Source organism: Epinephelus fuscoguttatus, linkage group LG11, assembly GCF_011397635.1.
Source record: "Epinephelus fuscoguttatus linkage group LG11, E.fuscoguttatus.final_Chr_v1".
NCBI lineage: Eukaryota > Metazoa > Chordata > Actinopteri > Perciformes > Serranidae > Epinephelus > Epinephelus fuscoguttatus.
This window is the reverse complement of record NC_064762.1, coordinates 8204437-8219888: the sequence shown is the minus strand read 5'-3', so window position 1 is coordinate 8219888 and position 15452 is coordinate 8204437.

Genomic DNA, 15452 nt, shown 5'->3' with positions numbered 1-15452 from the left:
ACCATTTTGAGCATCAAACACTTTTTATGCACCAATTTGTGCATCAGTTTATTTTGTCAAAATAAAAGTCCATTGTTACTTTTATGTTTTTAGTGGGGGAGGCAAATATCAGTAGGGACATGTCCCCTGCATCCAGCTTACCAACTTTACTATGAGACAGGGGTACTAGGGCAGAGCAGGGCACAACATAACACCTTTTAGTTTAAGCTAAATGCGCACTTCTTGGAGCAGCTGTAGCAGAAGTGAAATGTTACCCAATGGGTGGGGTTAATTGACAGAGGGGTCTACAGTCTGTGTTTGAAGGATATATCCAGGATGTCAAACTGACTCAGCAGCAACAACAGGTTAAAAAGACAAAGATAGTTAGAAGCTAAAGCCGAACTATAGGCTACAGATCACAGTGTAAAAGTGAACCACCACATCACTGCTGATCGCCACACAAGACAATGAATATAAAGGGAAACTTTGCTGATATTGAACCAGCTGTGTGGCATCGCAGTGTGTGCAGATGAACGGTGTTTGGCTTCGCCCCTGTGCTGCTGCCAGCAGCTGGACCTCCGCCACCGGATCTCCAGTCAAACTACGTTCATCTGCACACACTGCGATGACACACAGCTGGTTGAATATCAGCAAAGTTTCCCTGCTTCCCTTCACTGGTTCCTGTACAGCAGGGTCGGTCTTTGTTTCACTGTTATAATCATTAAAAAGCAAAAGCAGCATGTGTATACATTCAGTAGGCTATATCTTCAGTAGCTAGCTAGCTAACCCTACACTTTTCAGGGTTTGATTTTGGTTTTGGAACAGGGAAGAAACGTATATCTTTTTCCAACCTCTCCAGGTAACGAGTATCATTAATACACGACATGCCCCAGGCACAACATTTAGCTCCAAATCCACAAAACCAGCCTGAAAATGAAGGAAATCTGAAACAACTGCATTCGAGTCAGTGGAGCAGCTGTGTTGTTGTTGGACGCCGGTCTGAGCCGGCCCAATGCTGCTTTATGATTGGCCAGTCTGCGTCTGGGGGCAGGATTTAATGAGGGGGTTAGTTGTAACGCTTGCTGTCTAACACAATTAATTCAATACAATTCAGTCTATATACCATAGGCTGATACTGTTTATGGATCTATCTGTGATACATATCCAAACATCTGCACATACCTCATCTAACCACTAATGCTTCATGAATGGAAAGATCAACATAGAGAGGGATACACAGTCTGTGTGGAAATATATTTCTCGATAGACTGATGGATAGATGTATAGATACCTATCTCTCGATCTACATCAGGGGAAGGACAGATCTCCATCATTTAGTCTATCGTCCATATTCAGCGGCTGGAGCGATAGATGTACACGGATTGAGAGCACAATGCGACTTGTTTGGGACTTGAAACTTGAAGCTTAGGACTTGGAACTGGACCATCTTGACTTGGGCCTTGAGTGCAAACACTTGAGACTTAATTGTGGCTTGCACTTGTGAAATTATTTCTAAAGAACAAAGTACTCACTTTGCTCATTCACTTTCAGTTATTATCATTTTTTACTCTTGAATATCCTCCTGAGACCTGAACTTTTGTTTGGTGTGCTTTTTTAATTTCTCCTAGCTACATGGGATCAGTCGGATCTGATAAGTATAGAAAACTAAACACTGTCAACAATAATTTCACCTGTCATTTGGGCAGTGACTTGTGGCGTCAGAAACCAAAGAAAAAAAGGTGTCCTTTCACATCGGCACGATATGCAGCCTTTTGCCGTTATAGTTTGACAGTGCCCGGCGGCATCAGGGGAAAATGCAGCGAGACAAGGACTGTTCTGTTCTTTTTTCCACGCAGGGTGTACCTGTGCATCACATCATAGAATTCTAAGCATGTAGTAAAGCAGCACTTTGTGGTTAAGCCAATGTATTCATGCACTGTCATAATTCAAAACAGTAATGGATTTCTTAAGAGGTACATTTCCGTAAGATGAAGTTACGGCGAATGGTAAATATCATCATTAGAAACCGTGTTAAATACAGTATTAACATCCAGTAATGGAGGATATAATTGTATTTATGCCTTCCTGAACAACATTATGTCATGAAATTATACTCTCCAAGGACAGCAGGTTGATCAATAGAGGTAATTTTCAGTGTCCTATATCTGGAATTGTTCAACATCATAACAAGCACCTGCGTTTGAACAGAAGCTCATCAGCTGGGACTGATTGCTTCTGGCTGTGGTTACAGCATCACAAGAGGGCAGGGAAATTGTTTTTAAATTGAACATATATCTAAGCAGATGGTTTTAACTGTACGTGGCGAAGGTCCAATCTTTCTCAACCATTAAAGTATTGAAATATTGCTTTGTAAATAAAATTCTAGGGCAGCAAGAATCCTCTTTACAAATGCAGAGCATGAAGGATGGTGGTTATACATAAGCAAGGTTAGGATTATATGTTAGAGTGAAAACAAGTGCAAGTTAGGAGCAGTTATTATTGTGATTAAAGAAGCAATTCAATAACACAGAAACACCTGAAAACATTACCACAGTGAGAGTTAACGATCTGAATTGTATTTACTGTGTACATGACCCAGTCCATGATAACAAGAATCTATAGTCCGGGTCAAATCTATACCACTAGTATTGATATTTCACTGGCAATTATTTGGAGATTTGTGTTGATTGCAGTGTTGATTCTCTTCTCCTAGCAACTGCTCTGGTCTGGAGTGGCTGTTAGAAGCTATCAAAGAGTGATAAATAAACTCTTATGTGAGCAGGACGCTGAGATAAAATACAAACAGTGTTGATTTTCTCCAGTTTCTCAGTGTGAGAGATCTGATAATTCTGTTTTCAGTCGTTCAGGAGTTCATGTTAGTGAGCGTGTTACAGTCATCACATACTCTACTATATACTAGTATACTATATCAAACTATACTATACTATACTATAATATACTATATCAAACCATACTATACTATACTATACTATACTATACTATACTATACTACACTATACTATACTCTACCATACCATTCTACATCAAACCACTCTATCCTATCCTATCCTATCCTATCCTATACTATAATATACTATATCAAACCATACTATACTATACTATACTATACTATACTATACTCTACCATACCATTCTACATCAAACCACACTATACTATACTATATCAAACCATACTATACTACACTATACTATACTCTACCATACCATTCTACATCAAACCACACTATCCTATCCTATCCCATCCTATCCTATCCTATCCTATCCTATACTATACTATAATATACTATATCAAACCATACTATACTATACTATACTATACTATACTATACTCTACCATACCATTCTACATCAAACCACACTATACTATACTATATCAAACCATACTATACTATACTATACTATACTATACTATACCATACCATTCTACATCAAACCACACTATCCTATCCTATCCTATCCTATACTATACTATAATATACTATATCAAACCATACTATACTATACTATACTATACTATACTATACCATACCATTCTACATCAAACCACACTATACTATACTATATCAAACCATACTATACTATACTATACTATACTATACTATATCAAACCATACTATAGTACACTATACTATACTATACTCTACCATACCATTCTACATCAAACCACACTATACTATTCTATATCAAACCATACTATACTATACTATACTATACTATATCAAACCATACTATAGTACACTATACTATACTATATCAAACCATTCTACATCAAACTACACTATACTATACTATATCAAACCATACTATACTATACTATACTATACTATACTATACTATACTATACTATACTATATCAAACCATACTATAGTACACTATACTATACTCTACCATACCATTCTACATCAAACTACACTATCCTATCCTATCCTATACTATACTATACTATACTATACTATACCACGCCACACAATACTGTACTTAACTATATTATACTACACTACACTATTCTAAACTGTGCTACACTGTTTTTTACTACACCTTACTACTTATCCTATATTACATCAAACCACACCATACCTTACTGAACTGTATTGCACTGTACTGTGTACTATAGTATACTATACTGTACAGTACTATACTATACTATACAATACTAAACTATACTACACTACACTATACTATACTATATATATATACTGTGTTTTCAGGAGACCCGGTGCAAAGGTAGGTAGCAAGGCTAGAGGCTTAGGAACAGGGTTCAAGCTGTTTTATCATGGTGTGGATGGGAAGAGAAATGGAGTATGAGTTATCCTGAAGGAGGAGTTTGTTCTGGAGGGTGAAAAGAGTGTCAGATAGGGTGATGAGTCTGAAGCTAGAAACTGAACATGTGATGTTCAGTGTTGTAAGTGGTTATGCCCCACAGGTAGGATGTGAGTTAGAAGAGAAGGAGAAATTCTGGAGTGGGTTAGATGAAGTGATGCAGAATATCCCTGGAGGTGAGAGATTGATGATTGGTGTAGACTTCAATGGACATGTCGGGGCAGGGAACAGAGGGGATGAGGAAGTGATTGGCAGGTTTGGTATCCAGGATAGGAACGCAGAAAGACAGATTGTGGTAGACTTTGCAAAAAGGATGGAAATGGCTGTGGTGAATGCTTTCTTCCAGAGGAGGCAGGAACATAGGGTGACTTAAAAGAGCAGCGGTAGAGCACGCAAGTGGACTTAGGGTTGTCAGAAGTACCGATACTCTGAAAAGTATCGATATTCAAACGCTGTATCCGGATACAATACTAATTTACAAAAGTATTGATACTAACAGTGCACGCCACCTCAGTGCCTGTCGGGTGCGCGCGACGGGTCCGACGGACACGTGCTGTGCAGGCAGCGTCTGGCAGGCACAGAGCCCTTGCTGCAACCCAGTTTGTTGTCGTTGCTGTGCATGCATGCACACATTTCTGTTGCTGTAATATGGCCAGCGCGGCTGCAGGAGGATCAGAGCAGCCAGTTCTGGTCAAAAATGATAAAGGAAAAAGCGCTCTTTGGAAATATTTAGTGAAGTGAACACAGCACGCTGCAGACAGCAGGTACAGCCCCTCCCCTCACTAGCAGCTGAGCAGCTGGTGTCGCCAGCATCAAACTAAAATATAATTTCTAACGTTAATGTGGGAGCTAAAAACTTTATCAGTCATGCCCGTCTGTAACATTAATAGACAATGTTAGTTTAACAGGACAACACAATTATGTGTGTCTGAAAAGTTATATTAACTGTAAAGTCACAGATTGAAGCTGAAAAAACGTTTGGTTTCTCCCGTAACCCCTGGTTCTCTGATCACATAGTGAGGTACAAACAGGAGCATCCTGAGCCTAAACTACCAACTCTATTTGATCAGCAATGAAAATATGGTGCCAATTCACCAGATGCACAGAAAATAAACATGGCTGTAGATAAATACATTTGTATGGACAGATCTTGTTTCTGGTTGTTATTTATTTTGGGGGGATTTTTGTTGCTATCATTGATGTTACTGTTCTGATCTTTATTTAAAAAATGACATGCCTCTTAATTTTTTACTGCTGTATCGAAAATGGTATCGAGTACTGAATATTTTCCTGGGTATTGATATCAAGTTTGAAATTTTAGTATCGTGACAACCCTAAGTGGACTACACCTTGTGTAGATGATGTAATCTGAAAGAGATCAGTGTCTGCAAGGTCGCGGTAGGTGAGAGTATAGACAGATAGCATAGGATGGTGGTGTGCAGGATGACTCTGATGGTGAGGAAGATGAAGAGAACAAAGGGCCCGTTTCCACTGAAGAAGTTCCTGGTACTATTTGGGGGGCAGGAACTTTACAGGAACATCCTCTCGCTCAGCCCTCTCAACCACCGTGTCTCCACTGAGAGAGCGGAGTAGGAGGAAGGTTCCTGTAAAGTTACCGGACTCTGGATGTAACGTAATCGTTGCGCGACCATTTTGACCGGAGCGACGCGGCAAAGAAACAAACAATGAAGTCGCTTTCTGTTGACGTCACATCCCGCCTTGAGTATATCCAATCAGCACCATGTAAATCCCAAGCCCCACCCAGGAGTTTTTTGGGGCCGTTCTGAGGGACTTGTTTAGCCCCTGTAAAAGTTCCCGAACTCTGTCCTTTGGGGATGGTTCCTGCGGTGGAGACACGCACCAACGGCCCCGGCCCCATAAAATTACCCCGAAGTTCCTGCGGTGGAAACGGGCCTAAAGACGGAGCAGAGGACGAAGTGGTGGAAGCTGAAAAAGGAAGAGGGTTGAGTGGTTTTCAGGGAGGAGTTGAGACAGGCTCTGGGTGGCCAGGAGGTGCTCCCAAATGACTGGACAACTACAGCTAATGTTATCAGAGAGACAGGTAGGAAGAGTGCTTGTCGTGTCATCTAGAAGGAAAGGAGATAAGGAGACCTGGTGGTGAAATGAGAAAGCGCAGGAGTGTATACAGAGAAAGAGGTTAGCTGAGAAGAAGTGGGACACTGAGAGGACTGAAGAGAGTAGGCAGGAGTACAGGGAGATTCAGCGTAAGGTGAAGGTAGAGCAGGTAGATATGATAGGTTGGACAGTGAGGAAGGAGAGAGTGATTTATACAGGTTGGCAAGGCAGAGAGCTAGAGACAGGAAGAACGTGCAGCAAGTTAGGGTGATTAAGGATAGAGATTGGAAGTTATTGACAGGTGCCACAAGTGCGATGGGAAGATGGAAAGAGCACTTTGAAGAGTTGATAAATGAGGAAAATGAGCGAGAACAAAGAGTAGCAGAGGTGACCGTTGTGGAACAGGAAGTAGCAAAGATTCATAAAGATGAAGTGATGAGGGCATTGAAGAGGATGAAGAGTGGAAAGGCAGTTGGTCCTGATGATATATCTGTGGAGGTATGGAAGTGTCTAGGAAAGGTGGCAGTAGATTTTTTGACTAGGTTTTTTCAACAAGGTCTTAGACTCTCTAAGACCTTGTTGAAAAAACAAGGAGAGGATGCCTGAGGAATAGAGGAGAACTTTTAAGAACAAGGGAGACGTGCAGAGTTGTGGCAGCTACAGAGGGATAAAGTTGATGAGCCATACAATGAAGCTATGGGAAAGAATAGTGGAAGCTAGACTAAGAGCAGAAGTGAGCATCTGTGAGCAGCAGTATGGTTTCATGCCAAGAAAAAGTACTACAGATGCAGTATTTTCTTTGAGGATGGTGACGGAGAAGTACAGAGAAGGTCAGAGGGAACTGCATTGTGTCTTTGTAGATCTAGAGAAAGCACATGACATGGTGCAAAGAGTGTCTGGAGTGGCAGAGTAGTATGTTAGAGTGGTGCAGGACATGTATGAGAGCTGTAGGACAGTGGTGAGGTGTGCTGTAGGTGTGACAGAGGAGTGCATCAAGGATCAGCTCCGAGCCCCCTCTTGTTTGCTATGGTGATGGACAGGTTGACAGATGAGGTTAGACAGGAATCTCCATGGACTATGATGTTTGCAGACATTGTGATCTGTAGTGAGAGCAGGGAGCAGGTGGAGGTAGCAGAGATGAAGATGTTGAGGTTCTCTTTGGGAGTGATGAGGATGGAGAGGATCAGGAATGAGTACATCATGGGGACAGATGTTTTGGAGATATCGTCAGAGATGCCAGACTGAGATGGTTTGGACATGTTCAGAGGAGGGATAATGAATATATCGGTAGAAGGATGCTGAGGTGGGAACTGCCAGGCAAGAGGTCAAGACGAAGACAAAAGAGGACATGAAGTCAGTTAGTGTGAAAGGAGAGGATGCAGAGGATAGGGTTAGATGGAGGCAGATGACTGGCTGTGGAGACCCCTAAAGGGAACAGCCGAAAGAAGAATAAGACTATATATGACTCAATAATGACTATGTTGTCTGTTTGTTTCTAAGTTACTGAGCTAACACTAAATGTTTTTTGACTGCTCAAACAGTGGGAGGCTCAAAGTGAAGGTGTGCAGCTGTCCTTACTCCAATGGTGCCATGTTTTACAGACTAAACCTGCGTCTTTCAGATATCTAATTGCCAGGGTTTTAAAAGGAGGAAAACAAGTCCAGTGAGTCCTTTGAAATGTGAGCTGTGTCTTGTTCTTCACAGTGGAATAAACAAACATGCCACCCTGCCGTATCTCTTTCTTTTTCACATTAAGCCGAAGCAAATTGTTATTTATTAATGTTCGTCCTGGACACTCGGATATTAAATACAGTCTGTTACCTCTAAAGATTTGTGTTTCTCATTGCTCGCTGTGGAAGCTGGAAGCTGTACGTCTCCACATGTCTTCCTCTGAATAATAAAAGTATTGTCTGATTTTGTGGACGGTAGAGATGGGCAGCTGAACTCACTGTTTCCCTCCCGCCTGTCTTGTCTCCCCAGATTGTGCAACAGAAGTAGAAAAAACATCTCCTGTCAAATCAAAGTTAGAGATGAAAATCAGCTCTATGTATTCCACTGGGATGTTTTTATCTTCTTATCGAGCCTTATCTGTGTGCACCTCTCATCTTGATCTCACAGAGAACTTTAATTCTCTTTTTAAATACTTCAAGTGATTCTGCGTGTACTTTCTGGAACTGGACTTTGATGCCAAGTATTATAAAAAGCTAATTGTATTCTGGTCGTCCTTCATGAAGCACTGGGGATTAGTGGGCTGTAGTGGCTTTATTAATAATATAAATCATAGCAAACTGATGGGTATTGAGCTAGGCCCCATTACATTTGTAAAGCTTTCCTTTATCTCTGTGTTCCTCAGAGAGAGGGCTCAGTCCATTTCAGCTGGAGCAGTAATTGTTTCAATAGTCGTCCATGACTTGTTTTAATACACATGTGCTAACTGAAAGAAACCGAAGCGTCACCCCACTTCAGACTGGATAAAGTGAAGGTGGATTTATAAACACTGCGAACTCAGTGTACACACCATGCATTCATGTTTGTGCATATATGGCCTTTATTAAAGGTCATTAGTTGTGACACAGTCTGGGCATTCACATGCACATGCGTGGCTGTGAATACATGTAATGTGCTTATTTATGCAGACACACAACTACACATACATAAATCTGTATATGTGGCTTTAATGTTGTCGTCTTAGTCACATAGCCAGAGGAAACTTCAAGGCAGGTTTTAAAAAAATATACATATTTAAATGTCCACTGTGTAAGATTCAGGATGATATATCAGCAGTAATTAAATTTATTTTTTCTTCAGTGTATAATCAACTGGAAATAAAAATCGTTGTGTTTTTGTTACCTTAGAGGTCGTTTAGATCTACATAGGGAGCGGTTCCTCGTCTATGAAGATTGCCATGTTTCTACAGTAGAAGAAGAAGAACATATACTTTATTAATCTCAGAGGGGAAATTCATCCGGATTGGGATTTGAACCCGCGACCCTCCAGTTCTTAAGCCGAGTCCCTCTGGACTTGGCTTTGGCTATTGCGTGCCCAAGGTAACACCACTTAGCTGGTCTCCAAAACAGACCTATATATATATATACAGTGGTGGAAAAAAGTTTTCGGACACCCTTAAAATTTTACACAATCTCAAATATTATCATGAAATATTTGTGGAAAAATCTTTTTTGTGTTTCAAAAGGTGTGGCTGCATTAGACAGATACAAACAAATACAAATTATATTTTTTTGTTTATTGTTTACAAGAAAAACTAACAAAACTAAATTCTTGACAGTTTCAATATGTCAGTTCTCAACATTGTCAGTATCAAAGTCAACAGATAACAGAGAATGTGTTCAAAACTGAACAAAAAATAAATAAACCATCACAACATCAAATTAATATTTAGTAGTCCTGCCATTGGCACGTAGTAGAGCTCTAACCCTGCTGGCATGTTCCCCACGAGCCTTTCACACTGTTGAGGGGTAATCTTGTCCCATTCTTCTTGAATTACTGCTTTTAATTCTTCTGAATTCTTTGGTTTATGCTTTGAAACAGACCTTTTGATAATCCACCACAGATTTTCAATGGGGCTCATGTCCGGGATTGAGCTGGCCACTCTAAGACCTGGATACTGTGCTCCTGCAGCCAAGTTCTACTGGCCTTGGATGTGTGGCAAGGGCATTATCTTGTTGAAACATCCAGTTTTTACCTCGACGGAACAGTGCACGCGCAGAAGGGAGCATGTGGGTTTCGAGGATGGTACAATACTTGGTAGAGTTCAATGTGCCATCACAGACAGTGAGATGACCAACACCAGCAGCACTCATGCATCCCCAAACCATGATACTGCCTCCACCATGCTTGACAGTAGGTACTGTACATGCTGGAGATAATGCTTCGCCTGGCCTTCTGCATACCCTCACATTAGTAGGAGGAAGATAAAGCTGGAAACTGGACTCATCTGACCACAAAATCTTCTTCCAATTCCTGGCTGTCCAGTTCTTGTGTGCCTGGGCCCAACGACGCCGGGCTAACCTCTGTCTCTCATTGATCAGGGGCTTCTTGATAGCCTTGTAGGACCTTAAGCCATGATCTAAAAGTCGGCCACGTACAGTGCGGGTGGAACACTGGACACCAGTTTGGTTTGACCACTGCTGCTGAAGCTCCTGTGATGTCCATTTCTTGCTGAAGAAACCCTTGGACGCCCAGATCTTGGTTTGTCTTCCAAGCTGTTGGTTCGTGTGTATTTCTGCAGAGTGTATCCAACTGCTGAAGGACTGCATCTGCACTTCCTGGCAATCTGGCGGCAGCTGTACCCTTCCTGGCTGAGAATCTTTATCTTCAGGCGTGTTTCCTGCGTTAGGTTCCTTGTTTTAGCCATTTTTGTGTCTGAAGAACTTTCAAATGTGCTGGCTTTATGTAGACACGAAGCTTGGCAACAAAAATTGTGTCTTTTAATAAAAAGAACGACCTTCATCACTGGTACCAAAATGACCCAATACTCAAAATTTCTTACGTATTTTAATGGAACCAATCAAGTTTAAGTTTTTAATGGCTTTTTTTAGGATTTATTTAGTATTTTGGCTGTGACTGTACTAAAAGAAATTGCACTTGAAGACCTAAGAGTGATTCTTAATGCATTATTTCACAAATGCATGGGGTGTCCGAAAACTTTTACATTTACGGCTTTGATCAGCGAATATAATGTGACTTGGGATGTACGCCAAACGCTGGCTCCGTTATGCAGCAGATCCAGCTGTGCTGCCATCATCAGAAAAGGACGTCGCTTTATGTGACGCTTCAGAGTAAGGCCGTCTCATGTCTCTTAATCAGCAATCCTTGCTCCTCACTCCCAACTCCTGACTCCTTGCATGTTTTCCTAAGTGGGAGGGACTAAACAGTTAGGTAAGGTGGCTAGGTTAGGTGGTTAGCAGTAATTTTAAGGGACTTGGGATGTACCCCTCGAAGCAGTCTTTATACTGGCAGGAGGTAATGACCCACAGGTGAGAGGCGTCAGCCTGAAGAGATGGGTGTGGTAGACTGGGAGGAGTGGGAGCTGTGTGGACAGGTGATAGGCTGGCAGGTAGGTGAGGTCCAGAGGCGGGGTCAGTGGAAGTTGACTGGGCTAAGTGAGAGGGTGGCATGTATGGCAGGTAAAAAGTACCCACTGTGACAGAAAATATTGAATTTCCCTTTGTGGATTAATAAAGCGTATCTTCTTCTTCTTCTTCTTCTTCTTCTTCTTCTTCTTCTTCTTCTTCATCTCCTTATATTCACACAACAGCAGTGGATGGAAATACTCATATATTTGTTTTTCTTTTGCATATTTTAATTTGCAGAAGACAATTGAAATTGCTGAGTGTCTTCATCCACTGTTTTATTCTACAGTTTTGTGGAAACCTGCTTATGAAGTGCTGAAATCTGTTCTAAATTAAACTAGCAGCCAAAGACACAATTCCTCTCTAAAGTTTGGTTTTCGTCACTCATCCTGCCAGAATATGAGACGCACAAAATGGCTCTATTTATATAAAGGATAATACTGTGAATGAAATCTCTCTAATGGTCTCATTTGAGGAAAAAAAGCTGTTATTTGAGTTTTTCATAACTTTCCATAGACCTACACAGTGATTCATGTGCTGAAGTATACCAAGAATAAAATCTGACACAGCTCCTCTGGGATATATTAATTTATAGAGGATGCTGAAACATGTAATCACTTTATGTAATTTACTGTTGTTTTTTTCTGCTAAGTATGAGATCTGTTACCATGGAAATACATTGGAGAAATTTAAATAAGGGTTATTCATGAGCTGAGACGTTCTGTAACCACAGAAGCAGACCTGTTGTGGCCCAATAAGCTTCTTTCTGTGTGTGTGTAATATCTGGACGTGCCTGATTGCAGGGTTTTTCTTAGTTGATGTGACGACACTGTTGCAGCTTCACTCACTCCACCATAACCATGAGGTCCGCCAAGGTCACGGGCGTTTGTCATCAGCCTCTTCATCTGTAAGTGGGCACTTCACCTCATTTGGCCTTGGTTCATAAGCAGCATCATTAGGCCGGTGCTCTAATGACTCGCACACAAACACATGCACACTATTACATACCAGCATTTAAAGGGGACCTACTAAGCTGTTCCTTATTTTCTCTCCTGTTTCAGTGTCAGATGTTCATATTAAACGTGGACAAATTTTCAGATAATGAGGTAAATGTATGAAAAAGTAATCCCTGTGAGCAAAACTGGTCTGAATCCATCAGATTTCTCTTTACAGTCATCAGCTCCACACACTGTCAGTGTTTACATTACGTAGCCTACACTGCTGTGTGTAGCTACATGCTACTGTCAAGAAAAACAGCTGATCTTAGCTGCTGATGCTGGCAATTCCTCCCTAATCTTGGATCAGATTCTTGCTGGAACAGCCTGTTCTCCTTCCCAGGTTGTGAAATACCAACGCCGTCACGCCCTTCAGCATGTGAGACAGACGCCGAAGGCACCCCTTAGCATCTTTATGCCACCGAAGGTTGGCTTTGAAATTCCAGTGTAAACCCATCCACAGCAATTCCTGACGCTTAGAGCAACTGACGTAGTAGAGTGAGAAAACAAACACAGACCTCCAGGAGACCACAGTACTCGTACTCGTACTCGTCGTCCTCCGCTTATCTGGGTCCAGGTCACGGGGGCAGCAACCTCAGCAAAGAAGCCCAGACAGTCCTCTCCCCAGCCACTTCCGTCAGCTCTTCAGAGGGAACCCCGAGGCGTTCCCAGGCCAGCCGGGCGATGTAATCCCTCCAGTGTGTCCTGGGGTGGCCCCGTGGTCTCCTCCTGGTTGGACATGCCTGAAACACCTCCCAAGGGAGGCATCCGGAAGGCATCCTTACCATACCACCTCAACTGGCTCAACTCGATGTGGAGGAGCTACTCCGAGTCCCTCTCGGATGTCCAAGCTCCTCACCCTATCTCTAAGGCTGAGCCCAGCCACCCTGTGGAGAAAGCTCATTTCGGCTACTTGTACTTGCGATCTCATTCTTTTGGTCACTACCCAGAGCTCGTGACCATAGGTGAGGGTTGGAACGTAGATCGACCAGTAAATTGAGAGCTTCGCTTTCTGGCTAAGCTCCCTCTTCACTGCTGACCACAGTTCCCCTGCGAAACCAAAAATCAGTCAGTATGTTTACATCACAGAAAATTGATTTATTGTGTTAGTCCGACTATAACCAGACTTTTAAAATACAAGTTGCATGTTACTCCGACTGAAATCGTACTAAATCGAATTTCTCCCAGTGGGACTAACACACCCAGATAATGTGACTCCTGCATGTTTACAGTCAATCAGACCCAAACTGGCCGAGGCGCTCTGAGCATGCTCCACAGTTTACGTCCCAGGCTTTTACCTGGAAGTCCAATAGCATTAAATGTGTAACAGAAGAAGAAGCCAGTAGCAACATGGAGAAATCTACATCCAGAGCCGTGACTTTTTGGACGGACCAAACGTACAGAGCTGTAAAGTTGTCCACCATGGTACCAGTTAGCTGCTAGCTAACCGTAGCTAACTTGTTTGTCCATTGTTTGGTCTGTGACGTAATAGGTCAACAGGAAAAAGGTCCAATACTAACAAGCTGAAAGGGGGCGTATCTCCACCTATCGTAGAGGAGTCAGACATACTTGGGTCAATAAATGGATTCCCCTCCCGTGCTTGTATACTGGGACAAGGACAGTGGTCCAATTGGCCTAGTCAAGCAGTCACTGATGTCACTCATGTGGCGTCATTGTTACGTAACAAACATATTGATTTTAACCCAAAACACGATCTTTTCTCTAAACCTAATCAAATAGTTGTGTTGCTAAAGCTAACTACAACAGTTTCACAACATTTGCCAAATCAACCAGTGTTTTTCAGGATGCCCAGTACATTGCTCTTACATGCCGAGGGTTGTGACAGTGTTGGTATTTGACGAACTGGAAATGAGAACAGGCTGACTGGAACATGTCTAGTTGTGAAGATTTTGGTTTAGAGGCTTTTGTTGGTGATATTTCACGGTAAGTGTCACTATGGCTGGCTGTGGGTACAGAGGCACCGAGAGCACAGAGGCGGAAGATTTGAAAACACCTCTTTGAACCGCTCTCTAAAGAAAGCCCAGAGTGTTTCAGACAGACAGTTTGAGGAAAATAAAGTGTTTTTTGAACATTAGAAACCCAAAATACAAGGATGAACCTAAAAATGAGGGCAATAGCTCCTTTTCAAGCTCTTTGGTCTACAACCATCACGCTGCTGAATCATTATCGAGCAAAATACTTAATCTGAAAATCCTGCAGCTTCAGTTTGGTTGTTCTGTAGCTGACTCTGACCTTTGACCCCTCATAGGGTGGCAGTAAGCAAGAATAATGCTTGCTGCAGGATTTAGGTCTAGCATCTGGAGGTTTCAGATGGTGTTCGGGTAAGCACTCTGGTTTGGTTGGAGTTTACTGACGCATCAACGCTCTCCTTTTTGTGCCTGTAAATAGTGAATTAAGAACTTCAACAAGCAAATGGACAATTGCTGTATTTCAGGTGACAGTATGTCTTGTATGTTCTTCCCTCCTCCACTCATACCCTCTTTATAATCTCTTCCACGTCAGCACTGACAGAATCTGTCACCATTATCTACTTGAAAGCTGAAAACACACGTCATGTACTGGGTGTCAAGTACTGCCCCTAGTACACACTGGACGTGTGGCGCTGCAGCTCATCAACAGACGACCACACAAAGATATTACTACTTTCACTGAAAGATCTGAACCTCCACCTCTGCCCCTAGTTAAAGTTGATTTCTCATCTCAAGAGCTGATCTCCAGAGCTATGACTTGCTAGGCAATATATTTTTGTCCATTGTCTTTATAATGACAGAACTGTGGGTTGTTTAGCTTGGGATATTTCTCGACCTCAACAAGTCTCTCCTTATCCAGTCTTTGTCACATGAGACACAGCAACAGCTACAGAGTTCTCTTTATACATCCATGGTGAGGAGAGGAGTGGAGCTGCCATAGGCTCAGAGAAAAAGAGCTGCTGCAGAAGCTGGTATG